At 43.4% G+C, this 24,322-nt stretch overlaps 1 protein-coding gene across 2 annotated transcripts in view; it reads left to right on the forward strand.

Moving 5' to 3' along the window:
* Positions 1-4,560: 4,560 nt before the first annotated feature.
* The window catches only part of dag1 (dystroglycan 1), a 104,629-nt gene continuing 84,867 nt past the window's right edge, over positions 4,561-24,322 (forward strand). For both annotated transcript variants that reach the window (XM_060835755.1, XM_060835754.1), the window contains exon 1: positions 4,561-4,688. The gene's annotated coding sequence lies outside the window, so the exon portion shown is untranslated. The remainder of the gene's footprint in view (positions 4,689-24,322) is intronic.

Raw genomic sequence — 24,322 nt, forward strand, 5'->3', positions numbered from 1 at the left:
GGATTGCACCAGTTTCCCCATTTTCCCTCCCCCCACCTTATCCCAGAATCAAACTTCCAACTGTCCTACCTGTCCATCTTCCTTCCCACCTATCTGCTCCACCTTCCTTTCCTACCTATCACCTTCATCCCCCACCTTCATCTACCTATCACATTCCCAACTAACCCCTCCCCCCCCCAGCCCCACCACCCCTTCCATTTATGTCTCTCAGCCTCGGCAACACCCACCCACCCCTGCGCCCCCCCACCCCATTCCTATGAAGACCTTCTGCTTGAAACGTCGATTCTCCTGCTCCTCAGATGTTGCCTGACTGGCTGTGCTTTTCAAGCATCTGCAGTCCTCACTTTCTTCCTGTAAAATGCAAGAGGCATAGTTAGGGTAATGTAAGTGGTTTGGATGTCTCAATACAAAACTGGACATTACAGCGAAGGCTCAGCAGGAATAACAGGGTAAAAACGAGGACTGCAGATGCTGGAAACCCGAGTCTGGATTAGAGTGGTGCTGGAAAAGCACAGCAGGTCAGGCAGCATCCAAGGAGCAGGAAAATTGACGTTTTGGGCAAAAGCCCTTCATCAGGAAGAGAGGCAGGGAGCCTGCAGGGTGGAGAGATAAATGAGAGGGGGTGTGGTCCCTGTCAGCAGGGATGACAAACCAGTGATAAGAGTCCTGATTACTAGTGTTTCTACTTGATTGTACAAGTTTCTTTTGTTGGCACATTCTATCCAAAGCCAGTGAAGGCAATGGTAAAATAAAACAGAGAACTGCAGATGCTGGAGATCTGAAACGAGAAATGAAAATGCTAGCATTAACCCAGAGTGAAGTAAATGCTGAATGGGTGCTAATGGGAAGTGTAAATAATGTTAAATGGGTTGGCTGTGCTGGGAGCAACAGCACAGGACCTGTGGGTGTGGGGGCATGGAGGAGGGTGCTCAAGCTCTGAAATTATTAAACTCAATGCTGAGCCCTGAGGGCAGAAGATGAGGTGTTCCACCTTGCGTTGACCCTCACAGGAAGATATTTGAAACTTTGGGCTGAGTGGAAAGCAGGAAAGTGAAACGTGTTCAGATTCATCGAGACACAGAGGTGGTGGCCACTTCCTGCACTGTAAGTGCTTGTTTTAATCAGCACTTTATGAACCAGCACTCTCAATAAACTGGCAAGAATTATATACCTGAAACCTGACACTAAGCCAGTGTTATAGTGAAGAACTGATTCCTCATTTACCCTCTCTGTTTAAATATTAAGGCCTCTTTTGGTGTACTGATAGTATCCCTACCTATGGACCAGGAGTCCCAGGTTCTAAAGGTGTGTAATAACATCACTGAACAGACTGAAAAGAATATATCTTTTGTTAATTGTAAATCATGTGTGATGCCCATCATATTTTTCTCTTGCAATATAGAATGTACTACACCAATAGACCGACAGCAACTCAAACTATTTTATCGGGTTCACTTACAAATTTGATAAACACTTGCCAAATAATACAATGATACAGAATCAGTACAATACTTCAGAAAGATAAAATGAGAATTAGTCCTTGTGGAATTAATATGTCCTTTAGAGAACAAATCTTTTGTGGTGGGTGCAGCACTTTTTTTCATGAATTAGTTCACTTTGTCTATTGATAGACTTTAAAGAAATGATGATCATGCACAGCACAAACCTCATTCAAAGAATTCAGATTTTCTGTCAGAACTAAAAGTTCCAGTTAAGCTTTTATCCTGATCTTAGCAGGGTGCTAGTACTCCTGGCTCCTAACTCACAGATCTCATGCAGCTGCTGGCAACACAAACTAAATTTGTCAGATTCATCAAGGTCAATTGTTAAAGAACCCACTAAGCTTGTTATTATGGGAAATTTTATCCAATCACAAGGTCTCAAGTCAGATCTGTCATTCCACTATAATGAAGACACAATGGTTGAACTACTCCACAGAATGTAGTATATGGATTCTCACACAGTCTCTGGTTTCTAAGCACTTGTCGATTTTTTAATTGAACAAAACAATCTTGAATATTATGTAATATCTTTCACATTCCAAAGTGCTTTACACCCAAAATACAGTTTCTGTTCTTGCAAACACATTAAGTAGACGAATGAGCAGTTAATTTGTTTCGATAGTGTTTGGTTGAAAAATGAATGTTGCTCAGGACGTTGGAAAAACTCCGAGCTCCTCTTTGAATAATGCCATGGGATCCTTTATGTTGTTTGAATGGACTGTAATTTGATTTAATGTTTCATCCAAAAGACAGCACTGTCAACAATGTAGCCTTCCACAACACTGCACTGCAAGTTCAAAGGAAAGAAAGAAAAAGTTTGCATACATATATATTCATTAACTTTCATGAACGCAGGATGTCCCAAAGCACTTCACAGTCAATGAAGTACTTATGAAACATATTTATTGTGGTGATAAAGTAAATACAGCAACCAATTTACATTCAGCAAACTCCCACAAACAAGGAGAAAGTGAGGACTGCAGATACTGGAGATTAGAGTCGAAGAATGTGGTGCTCGAAAAGCACAGCAGGTCAAGCATTATCTGAGGAGCAGGAAAATCAACGTTTCGGGGATTTCGATTCATCAGGAATCCCACAAACAAGGTCAAAGAATTAATGTGATGTTAATTGCTGGATAAATTTCGATATGGACATTGGGAATAATTTATGTACTCCCCTTCAGAGAAATGCAGAGCATCCACTTCGACTTCCAACAGTTTAAGTCCTGATTTTGTTCTCAAGTTCTAGAATTAGAACTGGAGTCCAGGGATAAGAGTATTACAAATCAGCCACTTCAGTTACCAAATCTCTGGGCCTTGGAGCGTGAAATAAACATACATTATTCAGACCCAAAGCTGAGTGAAACAACCAATAACTTAATTAACACGCAGAACCTGAACAATTTCCAGATAAACAACCTGATCTTGTACATGATTATTCTCTAGGCTTTAGTTCTGAAATTTTGTAATGGAAGAAATACTTCTATTTTTAACACTGTTTCAAAACAAATGCAACAACATGCAGATAAAGATTTCAAAACTGCAGGATGGACAATAGTTAAAGATTTGCAGTCCATGAAACGCTGTCTGTCCACTGGCAGAAACTGAAGATGGCTCTCTGACAAGATCTCAACAGGCAAGACCCACTTTTAAAAAGAGAAACAGCATTTCCTGCGCCCAACAAGGCTGATCCAACCTGATCAGCTCAGACCAAAGATAGAGAGAAAAGTCAGAATGTAACTATGCAGAAATGCCCAAATGATGGTTTCTGTCACTGTTTAACAACAATTTTACATTATAAAGCACAGCTAACCTGGTAAAATATCCTAAAGTATTAATGAGGAAAAATTGACACCAAGCCACATAAGGAGATATTAAGTTTCAATAAACATGTTAAAGGAGGAGAGAGAGGCAGCAAGATAGGGAATACAACAATCTAAGGCCTTTTAAGGTTGTTGGAATGACAAAACAATGAAAAATTTTGAGTACACAAGGGGACAGACATGGAAGAAGAGGTCTGGATGGGTGTCACAGCTCATGGGGATCACATAAACGTGCAGGGGCAAAGAATTTGAAAACAAGGAATAGTTATTCCAAACTGCTAAGGCTTAGATGGACCAGGAGACAATTTCAGCCAGTAAGCACAGATGGACCAAACTGCCTTAGGTAAAAGATAAAATATAGGCAATGATATGGAGATGCCGGTTTTGGACTGCAGTGTAGAAAGTTAAAAATCACACAACACCAGGTTATAGTCCAACAGGTTTAATTGGAAGCACTAACTTTCAGAGCGCTGCTCCTTCATCAGGTGGTTGTGGAGTACTACTGTTGGACTATAACCAGGTGTTATGTGATTTTTAACTTTATTGTGGCAAGTGGAGGTTGAGTGCTTGCACCAACTAGTAGAGTGTGCAGGTGTGGGGAGGTAGGAGATGGTCTTGCTGCAGGGGATGCTAGCAATCACGGCTGTGTAGGGGAAGCACAGCTGGAAACCGACACAGAAGAGGTTTCCAGGGTCGGTTTGGGAGAAGGGGCTGGACTGTGCTCATTGGTCGCCCGGCTGTGAGTGACAGCGTAGGGTTAGCGAATAGCGATGGAGAGTCTCCGCACGTGCCTAGGATGACGGGATCAGTTGGATGGGCCTGGTTTGATTGACGCGCGGGTGGGCGGTTCGCCTCCGCGTTTCTGGATTGGGATTGGTCGGTTGGGCCTTGTGGGCAGGGCGGCGATCCTCCATTGGATCTCGCCGTTCTTTTGTGGAGGGCGGCCGGCCCCCTCAGGGAGTGGAGGATCCAGTGTGATTGACAGCGGAGGGCGGCCATGATCGGTGGGTCGGCTTGAATGACAAGTGAGTGGGTGGGGGAGGGCCGGAGGCGGGTGCAAGGCTCTGTATGCGATTGGTGGTTCATTCCGATTGACAGGTGAGTGGGCGGGGGCGTGTGTCAAGCGCCGTGCCGCGATTGGCGGGGCGCCGTGATTGACCGCTGGGTGGGCGGCGCCTCCTGCGGGAGGCCGGCGGTGATTGGTGGGCCGCGCGGGAGGTGGAGGGTGTCGGTGTCGGGCCGCAGCTGCAGTCGGCGCAGTCGCGGCTGCGAGGGGAATGGATGTAGCGGCCGGGTCGGCGGGGAGACAGCGCTCGGTGGCCGGCGAGAGACACCCGCGGGGGCCCGGGGCAGCGTCCTACCAGGTAACGGCAGGCTGTGCATGATGAGGATGTGGTGGGGTGGGGGAAAGCAGAGGAAAGGCCCAGGCTGTGCGGCCTGACCTGTCTGTGTCTGTGTGTCTCTCTGGGATCCGGCTTTTCCCTTTAAATCTGAGCCGGGGCTGCCTGCTCCCTCCCTCCCTCAGCCCTTGGCCGGCAGCCAGCGGCACCCACCGCTGGGGTTTTCCGCTCTCGTTCAGCTGCCGCCCCCCCCCCCCCCCCCCCATCCCCCGGGGCGTCAGTTTTCAAATCAACTGCCTGTTTTCTGTCGCGACCGAGTTAAACACCCCCCCCCCCCCCCCCCCCCCCACACACACACACACACCAATCCCCACCGCCACCCAGCCGCCTCCCGTTTCAAAGTGACCTCCAGCCGGTACAAGTTTTGCCAAGTGCCCGCGTTTGAAGGGGAGCCGGGCCGTATCACCCGGAGTGGCTGGTACTCCTGCCCCCTTCTCTCCCCCCCCCCCCACCCCCCCGTCTCCACACTCCCGGGCAAGCCCAGCCCCAACGCCGCAAACGTGGGTTTGTGTCGGCAGCGAGCTGCTCGGGGGGGGTGGGGAAGAGTGTCAGTGCATGGTGGACGCTGTCCCCTGCTCAGCAGAGGCTGGAGGGTGGTGTCTACCCTAACACTAGGGTGGGAGGGGGTAGAGACACACTGGTGTGTAGCAAGGGGTGATGGCCATTCCTGGGCAGTGGGATAGAAGAGGGTGGGAAGTGTGGGCTGTTCGTGCTGGGGGTGTGGTGCCTCGGGGGAGGGGGGGGGCGTGTGTGTGTGCACTTCTGTGCCTGGCGAAGAGTAGGGGTAAAGGGTAGCTGTATCTGACTTCAGGTGTTTGTGTCTGAAAGTAGAGATGGTTTTGGTGTCTTTTGCTAGGTGGTAGAATGTTAAATAGATTGTGTCTGACACAAGAAAGGGGGCCCATTAACATTGGTAGTGTATTTGGTTGCCTCTGTTGTATTGGTATCAGTGTTCAAAGGAAGCCCAGTGAACAACTGTGTTAGGTAAGGAATATATTTACTGCTTAACTGACCCCCCTAAAGATTACTTGGTTAATTAATTATTGATCTATTTCTCTCTCTTAATGAGCACTTGTGCAAATGTGGAACTTTTTGAAAGTGTTTCATCAAAGGCTTGTATTGAAGGTTTTGTATGAGTTTTTTTGGGGGGGTGTCTTGATCGACAAGATTAGACTGAGTTTCATGTTTCTTGCTGCAGCTTTTCTGTTTGAAGCTGCACGATCATTGTTTTTTTCTTAGTCTTGACATTGAACCATTTGATCAACCAATGTTAAAGCAGAGATCTGTGATAGAGTTAGCAAAGTAGTGATTATGAAGTGTGAAATAACAAGGAGGTCACAGCAACCTCTTAAACTATCCCACGATCAGAACCATTTAAAGTAACATAAAGACCTAAGTTACCAGAAGTGATTAGGATTCTTCAGGTCTCTTTAAACAATAAAGGGTTTGAAAAGCATCAAAATGTGTGGTGGTGGGCATCTGAAGCAAAAGTAGAAATTGCCAAGTACTTATGCCAATCAGTACCCGAACAGAATCATTGCTTCAACAGGCTGTGGTTCTATCCCTGAAAAGTTCACTCTTTCCACAGATGCTGCTGACTGACCATCTAAGTGTCCTCAGCATTTGTTGTAGAAGTTACCAAGGTGACTTGGTAAGGAAATAAAATTGTTTTAACGTGGGTCATGATTTTCCTTCTAGGAAAAGAGACTCTTTGCAATTATCATTCTAGACTTGCTGTATTGTACCTTTTTAGCAATCTATCCGCATTTGATGAACATGTTTTATTTGTTTTTTAAAGTTGTTTCAGTAGGCAAAGTGAAGTGGCTATCTCAAAGTCTTTTGTAATTGATTTAAAATAAACCCATGTAGTAGCATCCTGGCCATCTAGTGCCACAGAGATGGAATTCCTAAGAATCAGAGTTCTGGATCTCGGGTACTGGCTGATGCTGAGGAGCCAAATATTAGCAAGAGTCTGGCTTGGAGGTGAAATGAAACCTTGCCTACCTCCTAGAAAGAGTGACATGTGTAGTACCTTCATAATCTCAGGACATTCCGAACTGTTTTGCATTATTTAAATGCAGCACCAAATACAGTATATGCACAAGTCCCTGCAACCATAATGTGCTAGTAACTGGGAAATCTAGTCGAAAGATAGAAATTGGCCAGGGGAATGCACCGCGCCCCCGTTCTTTGAATAGTATATTGGATCTTTATCACCACCTGAGAAGTTATTCATCTGAAAGACAGCACCTCAAACCACTGTGTACTGCCCCATTATAGTGTGGTTGAGATGTTACTGAGCTGCAACAAACAGCTATTTTAATTGAATCTGTTGGTGGACTCCCAATATTTGAAGTGTCTGAACTGACCTGATTGTGTCAGTCACACAGAAAACAATCTTTTTCAGCTTCCTGTTTCCACCCGCAACCTCCAGCACTACCTAAGCGCATGTGATTAGCCTTTTCTTGAACATTGTATGGGGAGTGGGTAGAGATCAGCAATGCTAGCTCATGTGTCAGTACCTGTTACATGATGGACTGCAAGTAGAAGGTTTGGTGCAAAAAATGATGTATGAGTTGTGTGCTAGTGCAGTTTGGAGTCTGGCTGTGCTTTGCTCCCGGTGTTGCATGTTAATCTGTTTTTTTTTTGTACCATTTATGATACTGAATATCTGTCTTTGCAATTGTTGCTGTCAGTCTCCATTTAAAATCCTTGGATATTTTGTTTCAGTAGTAGTTCAGAGGAATTTAAAATTTTTGAAACTCTGTTGAGTTATGCACTAAACTCTTCTTTCTCAACCCTCCAAAAACGAAGTTATCCAGTTTTGGTAGTTTGCTTCCTCTTTCTCTGTGACTCCATTTGGAGCAATACTTTCAGCTGTCTCCATGCTAGACCCCTTCAACCTGTCTCCCTTTTAAGATACTCTTGAAGAACAACTTCTTTAACTAACATCTTGGTTACTTTCAGTTTAGATACATTATTGGGCTTCATGGTGTCAGACTTTGGCTGTCCCCTGTACAAGTGTTAGAGGATGATTCAGAATAAATTTGAATCATCGATACTAGGAGTGTCTCTCCTTTTGAGTATGATATCTCAGTTTTTTTTTGACTTGGAGAGAAGTTAACCGGGGGAAAGTATAAACCTCCCTAGAGTTAGCAATGATGAAAGTTTTATAATCAAAATGTACATCTTAAAGTGCTGACGGAAAGTCAGCACGCCTGCTTTCTGCCTGATTCCTATCATGCTCTTCTCTGGTAGAGAACTTCGTTTATGGAAAAATGAACCGCTATCTTGAGACAGAGTAAGAAGCCTGTACTTGAGCAGATGCTATTGGATTGGTCCTGTGCAAATTGGTGACACTTACATTTGGTCAGTTCTGTGGGCACAGGGGTATTTACACAATATATGAACACCAGTATCTGCCAATACCTTCCTATTAAGTTTTCTCCTTCCAGTTTTGTTTGACTTGTATCTGTAAAGTGCTTTGAGCTGAGGCACATAGGCTGAAGTATGGGTGGATATTGTGGAATGGACTAATAATTTGAGATGCTCTCCAACGAAAAAATAATTTCTCTCTAATGGAAGCAAGTTTGAGATTTCCACAGCCGTGTGGAAGAACTATATTCTGATTTCAATCCTAAATGGCAGCTCTGGGTTTTAAAATTGTGCCTTATTCTTGGTTTCCCCACCACAGTAAGTAGTTTCACCATATCTACTGAATCAAATTCTTCTCTAATTTTAGCAATCTTGATCTAATCTCTTTTAAACTCTAGCAAATACAGTCAAGTTTATACAGCCTGTCCTCATGATTCATCCCCTTTTTTAATCCCTGGCATCTACATGATAAGTATGCTACAGGTGACTTCCTGTCTCAGCCTGGTTCTTGAAAAAGCCAGTCGATCTTTCAACTGTAGCCAGTCTTTCTGTAAACAGGAATAAAAACACAAAATATTGGAATTACAAGGCAAATCAGGCTGGATCTGTGAAAAGAGAAACTGAATTAATATTGCAAGTTGCCTTTTTGTCAGAAGTGGAAAATATTGCAGATACAGCAGATTTTAAGCCAGTACTAAGGCAGCAAAGGAATGGCTGGAGAAGAAAGATTGAAAGAAAAGTTCTGTGGCAGAAGAGTTGAAATATTGGAAGGGCTGATGATGCAAGACAAAAGTGAGTGGTATTGGGACAAGTAAAGAGACAATTTGAGCCTGGAGAGGGTGTGAATTGCAACAGTCGAACTGTAACCGGCACCTTTACTTCTGAGAGCAACAGTTGCACACTCTGTTTTGTTAATTTTGACTTGATATCTAATCGGGAAGGCTATACACTGCCGACTTGAAAGACGTGTGTTGTCCCTTCCATTGAGCTTCACTGAAATTGTTACAGGTAGAAGGCAAGAGTGGGATGGAGAATTTAAAATGGCACTTCACAGTAGCTCCTAGTTGGGCTTATGGACTTGACTGTAAACTGCTCTCATTATGGCTGTTTGTGTGTATGTAGCGCAATCATGTCACTTTGGCCAGAGTGTTCAGGCAAAGCAGGCACGAGACAAGAGCAACGAGCCTTGCTCATTGTCATAGTAATACATTATAAGTAATACATTTCAAGGAAGGACAACTGGGTGGAGAGGGGCCAGAAAACCTGTGGGAGGATAAGCAAGTGTTCTTGGATTGTCAGCGCTACATCCAGCTCCAAGCTAGAGAAGGCTGATCTTTTTCAAAGAACCGACCCAGGCATGCTGGGTTGGTTTTCTAGCCACCTTGTTGTATCATTTTATCTGAAGCAACCTCAATTGGAAAATTCCTCTTCTTTATGTTCACACCTTTTTCCTCCCACATAAAGTTGGTTTCCTACAAGAATTGAAACACAATTTAAATTGTCATGGAAACTGTGCAAATGACAAGTTCAAGGAAAAAGCAAAATGAAATAACTGGCTTAATTCCACCAAATTATATTTTATTAAAGAAAATTCAAGGCACTTCCAGCAAGGGCCTGCTTCTCTGTCTGATCTTTGGTATATTGGCAAATCCATAAATGTTTGAGTCTGTCTCATCATTTTTCCTCTGCTCACAAAGGATGGTGTCATCATTGAGAGCAATGGCTGTAGCTCAGGGCAGAAACAAAGTTGAAAACAGAACAAAAGAAGTTTCATCAGTTGGTGTTTAGGTGTAGGGATTTTTTAAAAGTCTGACATAATGGGAGATAAAGAATTCGAGTTTCAGTGTACTGAGGAGAAAGTGAGCCTGCAAACAAAGTAACATCCCAAATGGTCACATAAGGATACTGCATGATTTGAACTTTGGTTTAATTTACCTTTGTCAGAAATTAAAGCTGACAGGAAAGCTAGCTCTTGTGTGTAGTTATAGAGTATAAAATCGCCGAACAATTTGATTAGAAAGTATCTTATAGCATGGAAAAGAGTAAAAGGGCCATTTTGGTGCATGGTAGTGCCCTAACTCTGAGCCAGAGACCTGAGTTGCTCCAGAGGTGTGTCATATCATCTCTGAACAGGTTGATTAGGAAAAGAATCCAACAGCATTGAAAGAGGCCCTTCAGTCTATCAAGTTTGTAGCAGTCATCAAATACTTATCCACTCTAAGCCCCAGTCCCAACACTTAGTTAGGTTACTGCAGATGTCAGTTCATGTACCTTGTTTCCATCCATCTCTAACCATCAGGTGTCTCAACTGAGTATTTGCCTCTAGTGGTTGAACTAAAGGCATTTGATGAATCCTTTGTAAAAAGCCTGTAACTGAAGTGGGAGTTTCATTTTCTACAAAAGCAATAGGCAGAGGTGATGAGTACTATAATCGCTAGTGCCCCCTGAATCATGGCCGTAAGGGCAAGATGACAGTGGCTTGTTGGATTGTGGGTGCAATAGGAGTGGGGTAGATCATAGCCAAAGATGTGCAGGTTAGGTGAATTGATCATGCTAAATTGCCCATAGTATTCATAGAAGTGTATGTAGGTTGGGTGCATTAATCAGGGGTAAATGTAGAGTAGTAAAGTAGGGGCATGCGGCTGGGTGGGATACTCTTTAGAGGGTCAGTGTGGACTTGTTGGGCTGAAGGGCCTGGTTCCACACTGTAGGGATTCTAGGGATGTGTCAGTGTGCTGTTGTTTGAGACTTGTTCTCTCAAAGTTGCGACAGCTCGAGGTGTGAGGAAGACTGAGCATTAAAGATTGAGGTGTGATCTAATTGAAGTGTTTAAGATGATCAAAAGAAATTAATAGTGTAATCTAGAGAGACGCTTTTACACTGGTGGGAAAAAAATCTTCAAATTAGAGCTAAGGCATTAGGAGGAAGTTTTAGGAAGCATTTCCTCTTTCCCAGCAGTGAAAACCTAGAACACTTTCCACCAAAAGGCTAAAGTTGCTGCATCTATTTGAAGTTTTCAATACTGACTGGTGGACTTTGTTGGGTAAGGATGTTGAGATATGAGCAAAGGTGGATTAATTAATCGAGTTGAAATCTAGGTGAGCAGTGATAGAATAGAAAAGTGGGGCCAAATGGCTGCCTCCAGTTCCTTCCTGTCAATAGATGAAATCTTGTCAACTTTAGCTTCCAGGGTTACCTTACTTTTTTTACGAGGCAATTTTTCATAATCCATTAACTACATAACAGGTACTTTTCAAGGACTCTTGCAAAGAGATTGGCTGGATAATGAAAGCAAAAAATGAAGAATGAGCTTCAGTCATGCTCGTTTGTTACATCCCAAAAGCAAATATGGCTGACATTTTCTTGGCAAGCATTGAGAGTGGACTGAAGAGCAGTTCGTTTGACCTTTAGGATAAATGATAGAGCTGCAATTCCTCTTGTGCTACAATTACACTTGTGTAACCCAATGCGTAACTATAGAGAGCTTTATTGTATCTGGTTTATATCTCTTGAATGAGCTGTGTTAAGTCAAGGCAATTATTTCCTCAGGTTTGCATGGTCTGTCGTCATCCCTCACTATAATGGTGTAACACTTATCAAGACAGGGTGCAACAGAATGTTACATTACCTTCAAATGAAATAATGGTGACCCTTCTACATGGCTGTGTGAAGTGCTATTGTGCAACTCAGTGCTGAAATAGATTGTTTTCTCAATTAGCTGGCTTGAGATTTTTAATGGTGCAAGATCCTGTCCAGACAGTTACCAATTTGATTTCCGTTGCACGTGGAAGCACCAAGACCTAGTGTTGTCATCTGGTGAGGTGGATATAATAGATGGGACAAGTGAAGCACGCACCGTGTAGATCGAATTCAGCCCCCACTTTAACAGTATATGTTGCTTTTCATATTTGATTTGTTTTATGGCAGCTTAGTAAACAGAAGAGGGACATTTTCCTTTATGGTATAAATTGGGAAGATGGGAGACACAACACTGAGGTGCAATAGCACAAGTGAAAAAGTGTAATTATGCTATATGACATGTTACCCAAGATGGTTCGCATTGTAAGTCTCCCTCACAAGTGTTAGACCTAGGGCAGAATTCCAGACCAGTTCTGGCATACCATTGAGCTATTATCCCAATTTGATAAATTAACTCCCTAAACATGATCACTGGGAAGGAAATACTGAGATTCTCTTAAATTAAAGGATATTTATTTCATTTTGTGCACAAATTGGCAATGTCTGCATGTGCCATCAGTTGCTAACCTGTAACTCACCTCTATGACTGTAATGGAAGCTTCGACAAAATGCCTTCTGAATGAGCGTCAAATATGTACTTATGAGGAAAACACTTTTCCACTGGTGAGTTTTGTCCTCAATGTTTCCTATGACTTATTTGCTGTAGTGTATCATACTGATGAGGAACAATGGAGCGTCCATTCTATAGAGTGGAAGTGCCTTTTTCTGTCTCTTCCCTATATCTTATCTGAAGATATTGGTTCTTCAGTAAGTTTTTGCATGACATTGACAAACCTGTCATTGCTTTTGCCAAGCGTGTTCACTTCATGTGAACCTTAGTAGTAAGCTTCAGCCTGCTCAACAGTGTGCTAATGCAATGGAACCAATCCTATATCTGTGTGCTCGCATGCGTACACTTTTAGATGTTACTGGATTGCAGTAGGGAAGTTTGTGATTGTCTTTTAGCAATCACAGCACTCCTCCTGACAACATGCATGTACTGTATATAGCACTTTTAATGTAATAAGACGTTTAGCACACATGTCTTTGCTCACTCCTATGGATATAGGAGGTGGGATTTCATGATTTACCAGGATGTCGCTGGGACTGGAGGGTTTGATTTTTTAAAGAGGCTAGATAGGTTGGGACTTTTTTCACTGGAGCATAGGAGGTTGAGGGGTGACCTCATAGAGAAGTATAAAATCATGAGCGGTATAGATGAGGTGAATAGCAAAGGTCTTTTCTTGAGGGTATGGGAGTTCAAAACTCGGCAGCATATTTTTAAGTCAAAAATGAGGACTGCAGATCAGTCAAGAGTGTGGTGCTGGAAAAGCACAGCAGGTCAGGCAGCATGTGAGGAGCAGGAGAATCGATGTTTCGGGCAAAAGCCCTTCATATTTTTAAGGTCAGAGGAGAAAGATTTAAAATGGACTGAGGGGCAACCTTTTTTCCTCCGTTGAATTGAACTGCCAGAGGAAATGATTGATGCAGGTAAAGTTAACGATATTTAAAAGACATTTGGAATAGGTATGTGAATAGGAAAGGTTTAGAGGGATATGGACCAAAGGAAGGCGAGTGGGACCAGTTTAAATTGGGAAACTTAGCCATCATGGGTGAGTTGGACTGAAGGGTCTTTTTCTGTGCTGTATGACTCTTATGCACTTCATGGAGCTTTATCAAACACAATTTGACGCCTTGACACATGAAGGAATCTTGGACAAATGATCAGAAGCTTGATCAAAGAGGTAGGTTTTAATGAATGTTAAAATAGAGCGATGGAGCCTTTTAGGACAGGGATTCATGAGGCGCCAGAATTGAGGATATTTAAGGATTGGACTCATGAAGTATGGCAGGAATGAGGCCATGGAGGGATTGGGAAAATGATCAAAATTCCAAAATCAAGAAGTACATTTACCAGGAGCCATTTATTTATAAAAGTGATGGATTATGAAACTTGATGTGAGTTAGGATATGAGCTAACAGAGTATAACATAGGAATTGACAGTGAAATTATGGGCAACTTGGCTAGGAATGTATTAAGCGCATAAGTTTAAGGAGGTGCAGACTTGAGTGACCTTACAGGGCTGGAAATGCTTTCTTAGTTCTCGTATATGGCTATTAGCTGAACTTGACAATCAAATATGACACCAACATTATGACCGGTGTGGTTCAGCCACAGGCAGTTGCCAAGGAAAGGGGTGGGTTTCCTACCTAAGGAGTTGAGGTTTTTGAAGGGAGTGAAACCATTATTCGGGTTGCAGGAAGTTTCTGCTCGCCCAGTATTGAATATCAGACGACCAATCATACTTTGACTTCATCAATACAAATCTGACATTTTCTGCAGCCCTGACAAGTGAACCTCCAGTCTCTCACACTTTGAATGGAAGAGAACAGAAGGGTGATAGAATTAACGCTAATTAAAGTGAGCAGTAGAGGTTTGGATAATCTGTTTTTTGGGGTGGGGTTGGGGCTAGGCAATGAGAGGTTTTAAAGTAGCTGTGTGTTCAGTGATTAAAAGTCTTCCAGGAAATTCATAGCGCTGATATTTTTAGAGTGGGCAGTTTGTAGTAAAGGAGCAGGTTTAAGCTATCTTATTTAAGTTACTCATTAATGCTAATGTATAAGGTTATGGTCTTCGGTTGGCTTTCTCAGTGTCTTTGTGATGTTATATTTATTCCTTTCTGTTTAGCATTGAATAAAGCCTGAGAAACCACTTTAATTCTCCCAGTTTCAAGGTTGCTAGTGCTTTGAGTTGAGTTGAATAGTTTAGTCTGGAACATGGAGGTGGATGACCATAGTTAATAACTGCAGATGATGCAGGTTGCCTTGGGGCTATCCCTCAGGGAGCTGAGTCCCCTCCATGTTAACTGCTGAGAGAAATTGTGATTATGCTTTCCTTTTCTACATCCCCTTTTATAAGACCCTCCCGCAAATCTACCACTGAAATGTTTGCTTATTCACTTGGATTAGATTTTTATGATTTGGGGTCAAACTACGCTCCCATGAAATGCCTTGGGACACTGCATAAATGCAAGTTGTTGTCCACTGTCCTTTACTATCCCTATTAAGTAATTATTTAATTTGTTAATTGAGGATGGGATTAAAGGGAAAAAAAATCAGTTGGTGAATATGATTTAGAGCTATCTGCTCATGTGGAGAGGGTTAATATGAACTTGGAATGGCTAACCTGCATGTTCTTTCCCCTCAAACTTCAATGTCTTTCTTTGCTTTGAGTCTAACACTGATATGTGGACTGCGATAGGGTTAGGGTGACAACTGGTGTTTAACTGGGATTCTGAACATTTCTGCTCAAATGTGTTGTGGCACTGGGGAGCAATTAGAAGCTGGGTTTAAGTGTTTAAAGTAGAGTTATTGTTGTTTATAAAGTATACATGGCATTAATTTGCTTCCCTATCCCTAACTACTGAAACACTTGTACATTGGTGTTTCTGTTTTGTTTGAGCTAGATGGCAATGGTGTGGAATTTGATTTGGAATGGTCCAAAAGTAATTTTGTGACAGTTGTGGTATTATTGTACGTGTCTCCTGCTCACTTGAAAGATGACTGCTTTGGTGCTGTGCAGTTCATGATGGTGCTGATAGTGCCGTGGTTCTCTGTGCACATTGGTGGGCTATTCAACTGTAGAATTGGACACTCTTATTAATGTCATACCTATTCTGTGTCTATACTGTAATCTGTATGTACAACACTGTACCATATATTACCTGTTACATAGAGCTTAGCCTGTGTGATCCTCCAGATCCTGCTAGGTCTGGGGTTCCCGATCCCCAGTGGCACACAAGAGGTCACTTTTCTGAAAGCAAGCAGCCCCCTTCTTCTGATGTAATTTCTTCTGCAAATGCCTCAATCAGGGCAGCTTAGACTCACTGGATCAATGCCATCAAACAGAACAAGGCAGATAATGACCCCAAATTGCTTTTAAATTTCAGACATTTCAAGCAGTGTGAATGAGTAGGCTTGGGATGCTTTTGTACTGACAGCCACATGTGGAGTGTAGGAAAAACCAGGAAGCTGTGCAGCTGAGTTGGGAAGACAAATGGCAACTTCAAACCTTAAGATGCCTCTGTGCCTTCCTGTCTGCCTCGCAGGTTCTGCCAGCTGGGCAGGAAGTTCAGACAGGCACCTGTGTGAATGAGTGTTTGGGGATGGGTGGATGGGAAGCAGGCTAAGTGTTGGGGGGAGGTAGTGAAGAGTCCGCTTCCAGTATGTGCATGAAATGAGTGGGAGTGGCTTCACTAAGCCTTCTGTTTTTAAGGAACATGGAGAGTTTGGAAACCCACACTGATTCATAAAATAACAATTCCACAAATGCTTTAATGCCTCAGATTTTCAAATTGATCTATTATGTGCTACACCGAGTGGTGCTATGTTTGGGTGCGACAATAAAACCGATGTTGTGTCTGCCTTCTGAAGTACATGTAATAGGTCCCTGGCACTATTTTGAAGAACCAGGAACATTTTTCAGGTATCCATGCCATTATTTATCCCCCAACCAAATTGGCCAAACAACTTCATTTAGTCTGCCACATTCGTGCTATACCTACATTTTCTGCCATGTTTCCTTACAATATCTCCATAGTACATCACTGCCAGTGGGCGGCACGGTGGCACAGTGGTTAGCACTGCTGCCTCTCAGCACCAGAGACCCGGGTTCAATTCCCCACCCAGACCCATTTCCCTCTGACCTAATGCACCTAACACTACTGGCAACGTGGAGTTTGCACGTTCTCCCCGTGTCTGCGTGGGTTTCCTCCGGGTGCTCCGGTTTCCTCCCACAGTCCAAAGATGTGCGGGTCAGGTGAATTGGCCATGCTAAATTGCCCGTAGTGTTAGGTAAGGGGTAAATGTAGGGGTATGGGTGGGTTGCGCTTCGGTGGGTCGGTGTGGACTTGTTGGGCCGAAGGGCCTGTTTCCATACTGTAAGTAATCTAATCTAATCTAAAGTGCTTTGAGACACTCTAGATGTACGAAAGATGCTAGATAAATGCAAGAAAATACTTTCTTTCCACCTACGCAGTTGTGTATGGTCCTGAACTTTAATCATTGCCTTTGCTTTGTTTACCTTAACTTTGCTCTTTACCTCCACTGGGATCTTTAGATTAGATTCCCTACAGTATGGGAACAGGCCCTTCGGCCCAACCTGTCCACACCGACCCTCCGAAGAGAAACCCACCCAGACCCATTTCCCTCTGACCTAATGCACCTAACACTACTGGCAATTTAGCATGGCCAATCCACCTGACCTGCACATCTTTGGACTGTGGGAGGAAATCCACACAGACACCAGGAGAATGTGCAAACTCCACACAGACAGTCACCCGAGGCTGGAATCGAACCTTGGACCCTGGCGCTGTGAGGCAGCAGTGTAACCACTGAGCTACTGTGCCTCCACAGTTTGATCTGATTGTTTCTCTCACTACCACTTGACTGCCTTGATTTTAAACTGCAAGTGTCACATCAAGCCTGGTCACAGCATGTTTCAGTAGACAATAGTTGCAGGAGTGGGCCATTCTGCCCTTCGAACCTGCACCACCATTCATTATGATCATGGCTGATCATCCTCAATCCATATCCTGTTCCTGCCTTATCTCCATAACCCTTGATTCCTTGAGAGCTCTATCCAACTCTTTCTTAAACGAATCCAGAGACTGGGCCTCCGCTGCCTTCTGGGGCAGAGCATTCCACAACCCACCATCCTCTGAGTGAAGAAGTTTCTCCTCATCTCTGTCCTAAATGGCCTACCCCTTATTTTTAAGCTGTGTTCGTTGGTTCGGCATTCACCTATCAGCAGAAACATGTTTCCTGCCTCCAGAGTGTCCGATCCTTTAATAATCTTATGTCTCAATCAGATCCCCTCTGTCTTCTAAACTCAAAGCTATACAAGCCCAGTTGCTCCAATCTTTCACGTAAGGTAGTCCCACTATTCCAGGAATTGACCTCGTGAACCTATGCTGCACTCCCTCAATAGCCAGAATGACTTTCCTCAAATTTGGAGACCAAAACTGCACAGTATTCCAGGTGTGGTCTTGCCAGGGCCCTGTACAGCTGCAGAAAAACCTCTTTGCTTCTATACTCAATTCCTCTTGTTATGAAGGCCAGCATGCTATTAGCTTTCTTCACTACCTGCTGTACCTGCATGCTTGCCTTAATTGACTGGTGTACAAGAACACCCAGATCTCTTTGTACTGCCCCTTTACTGAACTTGGCTCCATTTAGGTGGTAATCTGCCTTCCTGTTCTTGCCACCAAAGTGGATAACCATACATTTATCCACATTAAACTGCATCTGACCACTCACCTAACCTGTCCAGGTCACCCTGTAATCTCCTAACATCCTCTTTGCATTTCACCCTGCCACCCAGCTTTGTATCATCAGCAAATTTGCTAATGTTAGGATTAATACCACCTTCTATATCATTAATATATATTGTAAAAAGCTGTGGAACCAGCACTGATCCCTGCGGTACCCCACTGGTCACCGTCTGCCATTCTGAAAGGGAGCTGTTTATCATTCTCTTCTGTTTCCTGTCAGCCAGCCAATTTTCAATCCAAGTCAGTACTTTGCCCCCAATAACATGCACTCTAATTTTGCTCACTAATCTCCTATTTGGGACTTTATCAAAGGCTTTCTGAAAGTCCAGGTACACTACATCCACTGCATTTCCCTTGTCCATCTTTAGAGTTACATCCTCAAAAAAAATTCCAGAAGATTAGTTCGAGCATGATTTCCCCTTCATAAATCCATGCTGACTCTGACCTATCCTGTTACTACTATCCAGATGTGTCGTAATTTCATCCTTTATAATTGACTCCAGCATCTTTCCCACCACGGAGGTCAGACTAACTGGTCTATAATTTCCTGATTTGTCTCTCGCTTCTTAAAAAGTGGTACAACATTAGCCACCCTCCAATCTGCAGGAACTGATCCTGAATCTATCGAACTCTGGGAAATAATCACCAACGCATCTATGATTTCTAGAGCCTCCTCCTTCAGTACCCTGGGATGTAGACCATCAGTCCCCTGGGACTTATCAGCCTTCAGACCTAACAGTCTCTCCAGCACCAATTCCTGGCAAATATAAATTCCTTTAAGTTCAGGTCCTTCAGCCACTGTTATGTCTGGGAGATTGCTTGTGTCTTCCTCAGTGAACACAGATCTGAAGTACCAATTCAATACTTCTGCCAGTTTTGTTCCCCGTAATATAGTCCCCTGTTTCTGTGTTTCTGTCTTCAAGGGCCCAATTTTAGTCTTAACCATTTTTTTCCCTTTCACATACCTAAAAAAGCTTTTACTATCCTCTTTTTTAATACTTTTGGCCAGTTTAGCTTCGTACCTCTTTTTTCTCTCTGCGTATTTTTTTTCTTAGTAATCTTCTGTTCTTTAAAAGCTTCCCAGTCCTCTGTTTTCCCACTCATCTTTGCTATGTTATACTTTTTCTCTTTTGACTTTATATGTTTCTTAACTTCCCTCATCAGCCACGGCCACCCCTGCCTCCTTATAGAATCTTTCTTCCTTTTTGGAATGAACTGATCCTGCATCTTCTGCATTGTACCCAGAAATATCTGTCATTGTTCCTCCACTGTCATCCCTGCTAAGGTATTGCACCATTGAACTTTTGGCCAGCTCCTCCCTCATAGCTCCATAGTTCCCCTTATTCAACTGAAATATAGGGGAAAGGCAGTGTTACGACCAAACAAGGTACTGTTCTACTTGCTGTTTTCTGCTGGTGTAAGTAGGTAACTTGTGCACACTGATAAGTGCCTCTCTTGCAGGGTTAGATTCTGAAGGTTTCAGCTGGGAGGGTGAGAACTGCTGCAGACTTACCTAATTGTCTTTGGTAGTTGGGAAATCTGTTCATAGCTGCTTGCTTATTGAAGTGAAACTGCCAGCACACTGCTGTCTCACTCATTGTTATCAGCTGCTAGCCCCAGACATGGATCTATTTGGTGTTAGCAAGAATTGCCTTTGTAACTAGAATCTGGGCCAACTGATAGCAGTAAGGTCAGTAATTGATGGCAGGACTTGGACATAGCAATGTTCATGGAGTCTTCATAAGACAGTGGGACTTGAGCCTGATCTTGTGTGTTCTCTACATTTGGTGCTAGAACCAGTGTCTAGAGGTGGAAGGGTCATTGATGGGCTTGATCAGTGTTTTGAGGGTGTGAAAAAAATCAGCTTTGGAGGGATATGGGCAGGGTGTTGGCAAGTGGGACTAGATTAGGTTGGGCTACCCGGTCAATATGGACGAGTTGGACTGAAGGGTCTGTTTCCGTGCTGTACATCTCAATGACTCTATAAATGTTGTCATTGTACCAGTCTTCACCATTTCCTCTGGCAGCTCATTCCATACATGCACCACCCTCTACATGAAAAAATTGCCCCTTTTGGACCCTTTTTAAAAAAAATCTTTCCCCTCTCACCCGAAAGCTATTTCTTCCAATTTTGGATTCCTGGGGGAAAGATCTTGGCTATTAACCCTATCTATGCCCCTCATGATTTTATAAACCTCTATAAGATCACCTCAGCCTCTAATGCTCCTGGGAAAATGGCCCCAGCCTTTTCAGCCTCTCTCTGTAGCCCAAACTCTCCAACCTTGGTAACATCCTTGTTATTTTTTCTGAACCCTTTCAAGTTTCACAGCATCCTTCGTATAGCTGGGAGACCAGAATTGAACCCAGTATTCCAAAAGTGGCCTTACCAGTGTCCTGTACAGCCTCAATGTGACCTTCCAACTCCTGTATTCAATGCTCTGACCAATAAAGGCAAGCATACCAAATGCTGCCTTCACTAACCTATCTACCCACTTTCAAGGAACTATGTACCTGCACTCCAAGGACTCTTTGTTCAGCAGCACTCCCTAGGACCTTACCATTAAGTGTATAAGTTCTGCCCTGATTTTGCCTGTCCAAAATGCAGCACCTCGTGTTTATCAAAATAAACTCCATCTGCCACTCCTTGGCCCATTGGTCTATCTGATCAAGGTCTTGTATTCTGAAGTAATCTTCTTAGCTGTCCACTTACCACCAATTTTAGTATCTTCTGCAAACTTACTAACCACAGCTCGTATCTTCAGATCCAAATCATTTTATATAAAATAAGCAGTGGATTCAGCACCAATCCTTGTGACAACCACAGGTCAGACGCCTCAAGTCTGAAAAGCAACCCACCACTACCACCCTCTGCTTTCTACCTTTTGAGCCATGTGATTTAACCTTGCTAAACCTGTCTACCATGCAGAATCGTGCCGAATGCCTTACTGAAATCCATATAGATAACATCCATTGAACTGCCTCCTTCAGTCCTGTTATTTCTTCAAATAATTCAAATAAGTACGTGAGATGTGATTTCTCATACACAAAGCCATGCTGACCATCCCTAATCAGTCTTTGCCTTTCCAAATACCTGTAAATCCTGTCCCTTAGGATCCCCTCCAACCACCTGCCCACCACTGATGTTAGGTTCACTAGTCTATAGTTTCCTGACGTTTTTGTTAACACTTTTCTCCAATAGTGGCTGTATAGATAGAATTGGCTGGCCCATAGGCGGTAGTAGATGGAACTTTTCAGCCTGCAGCTCGGTGACCAGTGGAGTTTTCCAGCGATGTGTTCTGGGACCTCTATTCTGTGATTTTTATAAATAACTTGGATGAGGAAATGGAAGGGTGGGTTGGTAAGTTTGCCAATGACTCTCAGGTTGGTGGAGTTATGGATAGTGTGGAGGGCTATTGTAGGTTGCAAAGGGACATTGACAGGATGTAGAGCAGAGCTGAGAAGTCACAGATGGAGTTCAAATTGGAAAAGTGTGAAGTGATTCATTTTGGAAGATTGAATTTGAATGCGGATTACTGGGTTAAAGGCAGGATTCTTGACAGCGTGGAGGAACAGAGGATCTTGGGGGTCAACGTCCATAGATCCCTCAAAGTTGTCCCCCAAGTTGATAGGGTTGTTAAGGAGGAGTATGGTATGTTGGCTTTCATTAGGACGGGGGTTGAGCTGAAAAGAAACAGGTGTTTGCACTGTTGAGGATCGGTAGAATGGCAATCCACAATTTTCTAACTGACAGAAGTCCCTTCAAGTTGGGAAAGGACGTGAGTGAAAACAGTATTTGTGAGCAGGCAGGAAGAGTGCAGCTCTGGTACCTTAAATGGTTGCGTGCCAGATGAGCTTCTACTTGTGATCTTGCTGCAGATGTTTCACTCCTCCTATAGTGAGAGGCCCGCGGAAAGTGGGTGAAGCAATGCCATCATCCCCCTCCTACACCTACCCCAATATTTAGATTGGTCTAAGTTGGTGTTCAGGAAAGAGGACATTTGCAGCTCTCCGAGCATTAGTCTCAACAATGTGCATTCGTGCAGTGCCTTTGGAATTAAAAAAAACAAAGTAATTCTTAATGACTGAAATAAAATGTGATAACAAGCAGCATGAATTTGTTCAACAGGTAACAAGTATCATTTAAGGAACGTCAAGGAGGAAGGAGCTGAAGTGGCTTAGAAGCCAGGAGCCAACATTGTTGAGAACATGGCTACCAATAACAAAGCATTCAGAGTCTCTGTGCTTCGCTCTCGCTCTCGCTCACTCCTCGCTCTCTTTTCTCTTCCCCCCCCCCCCCCCCCCCCCCCCCCCCCCCCCCCCACCAAAAATACATTTTTATTGCACAGGGATTTTAGGAAAACACGTCCTTGCTCATGTGGATCACACAGGGATAGCTCTAGCCCCAACCCTGGCAACATTTGCCTCTGAAGGAGCTCTTTGGAATTGTATCATCCAGTTTTTCCTGCTTCATTCACATCTGCTAATCATTTTCTCTTTGGTTTTTGGGCATGGTCATGTTTTTCTGCCAATCCCTCATAGCCAGTGTAATCACTTCTATAGCTGAACCACTTCAAAGCTTATCAAGTCAACTGCATGGGGTGGGGACAGAGTAGAGTCATTCAGGTTGGATAGCTTCCATAATTATTTTTTCTCTCCTGTGCAACTGATATATCTCCTAGCTTGCATTGTTGTGAATTTAACATTGTCTTAGGGATATGAAACCAACACCATGACTGAATTGCAACATGCGTTGGGACATAGAGCTGCTGACTTTGGAATGTATTCCTGTACTCCTTGCCCTGACATCAGTGTCCATGCATGTTGCATGTGTTGCAAAAATAGACTCCACTTATTGAGCAGGAAAATCTTAATGATCAATCAAACGTTCTTTTTCATCAATTTCTGATATTTTTGTTATGTTCATGTCATCTTTAAAAAAAAATTGCTCTATAAAGACCCAGACAAAGTTTGTCTGATTATCACTGGTATAAACCTAGCCAAGGGTAGGGGACTTATCGTGTAGGGAGCACAATGAGCAAACCTTTGTGTGTTTGCTGGCACACCTTGTGAAGAGAGGGTTGGGCCCTGCATTCAAAGGCATCGCCTGAAAGATCTGGCATTGAAAAGGCAAAGGGTCATGTCCTTCAGCCAGCGTTCCCAATATTCAGCTGTTGTTTGTTCCCTCCTTGATCCATATCGCTCTCTGTGGAGCACTGGTAGGTTCTGCTCACCCTCCATCTAGCAGTGAGCTGTAGGATTTTAGCATCATCTAGACCAACTCCAGAGCAGTACTGAAGGAGCATTACACTGTCAGGGGTGCTTGCTTTTGAATGAGACATTAAACTGAAGTTCGGTATTCTCTTCCATTGTTGGTTATGAAAGCTTGCAACGTACATTATTGGCTGCCACATTGCTGACTGGTTTATGCAGTTTGGGGTGTTTGTCAAAATTTTTATTATAAACGCTTGTTCTCTTTGCTTTCTTTATGGTGTTGATGCCTTTTGTTATCTAACCTGGGATCCCTGTAAACTTGGTTTATTCTCAGCAGTATCTAGGAGATGCATGAGGAGATACCCTCAAGGGTAATCCTTGATCAGCTTTAGTTGTACCAGAGGACTGGAGCCCAGGTCTGCACTGCAGTCTGCATTGTGCAGGACTGGCACTGGCTTACAATGAATCTGTTAGGAATAAAGCTGTAAGGCAGCCCTTTAATCCATGTGAAGAACTGGCTACCCAACCTTGACAATTGTCAGGTTTAAGCTTGAAGTGAAGGAACAAAGAAGTTGCATTTCCATAGCATCTTTCATCACCTCAGGAAGTCCCAAAGTGCTTAACTACTTTTAGAAAATAACCACTTTTTATACAGTAAACACATTGACTCTCAGCTGCTTTTGAAAGTCTAATGGCCAGAGAATCAATGCAGTAATGTCAGTTACTTGAACATTTTTCAAATGTCATGATATACCTCCTGGAACAGATAGAACTTGAACTTCAAATAACACTGGGCTACAGAGGCACAGACAGGTAGGTGAACCAGGGATATTAATATAGCACTGGATTTGCTATAAGTAGCTAATTGCTTGAGAAGACGTCTCTGGCACTGTTTTGTATGGTAATGCTGTACTGAGAGTTAGTCTAGTGTAGTTCCGGTGA

Source organism: Hemiscyllium ocellatum, chromosome 14 (genome assembly GCF_020745735.1).
Source record: "Hemiscyllium ocellatum isolate sHemOce1 chromosome 14, sHemOce1.pat.X.cur, whole genome shotgun sequence".
NCBI classification, from domain to species: domain Eukaryota; kingdom Metazoa; phylum Chordata; class Chondrichthyes; order Orectolobiformes; family Hemiscylliidae; genus Hemiscyllium; species Hemiscyllium ocellatum.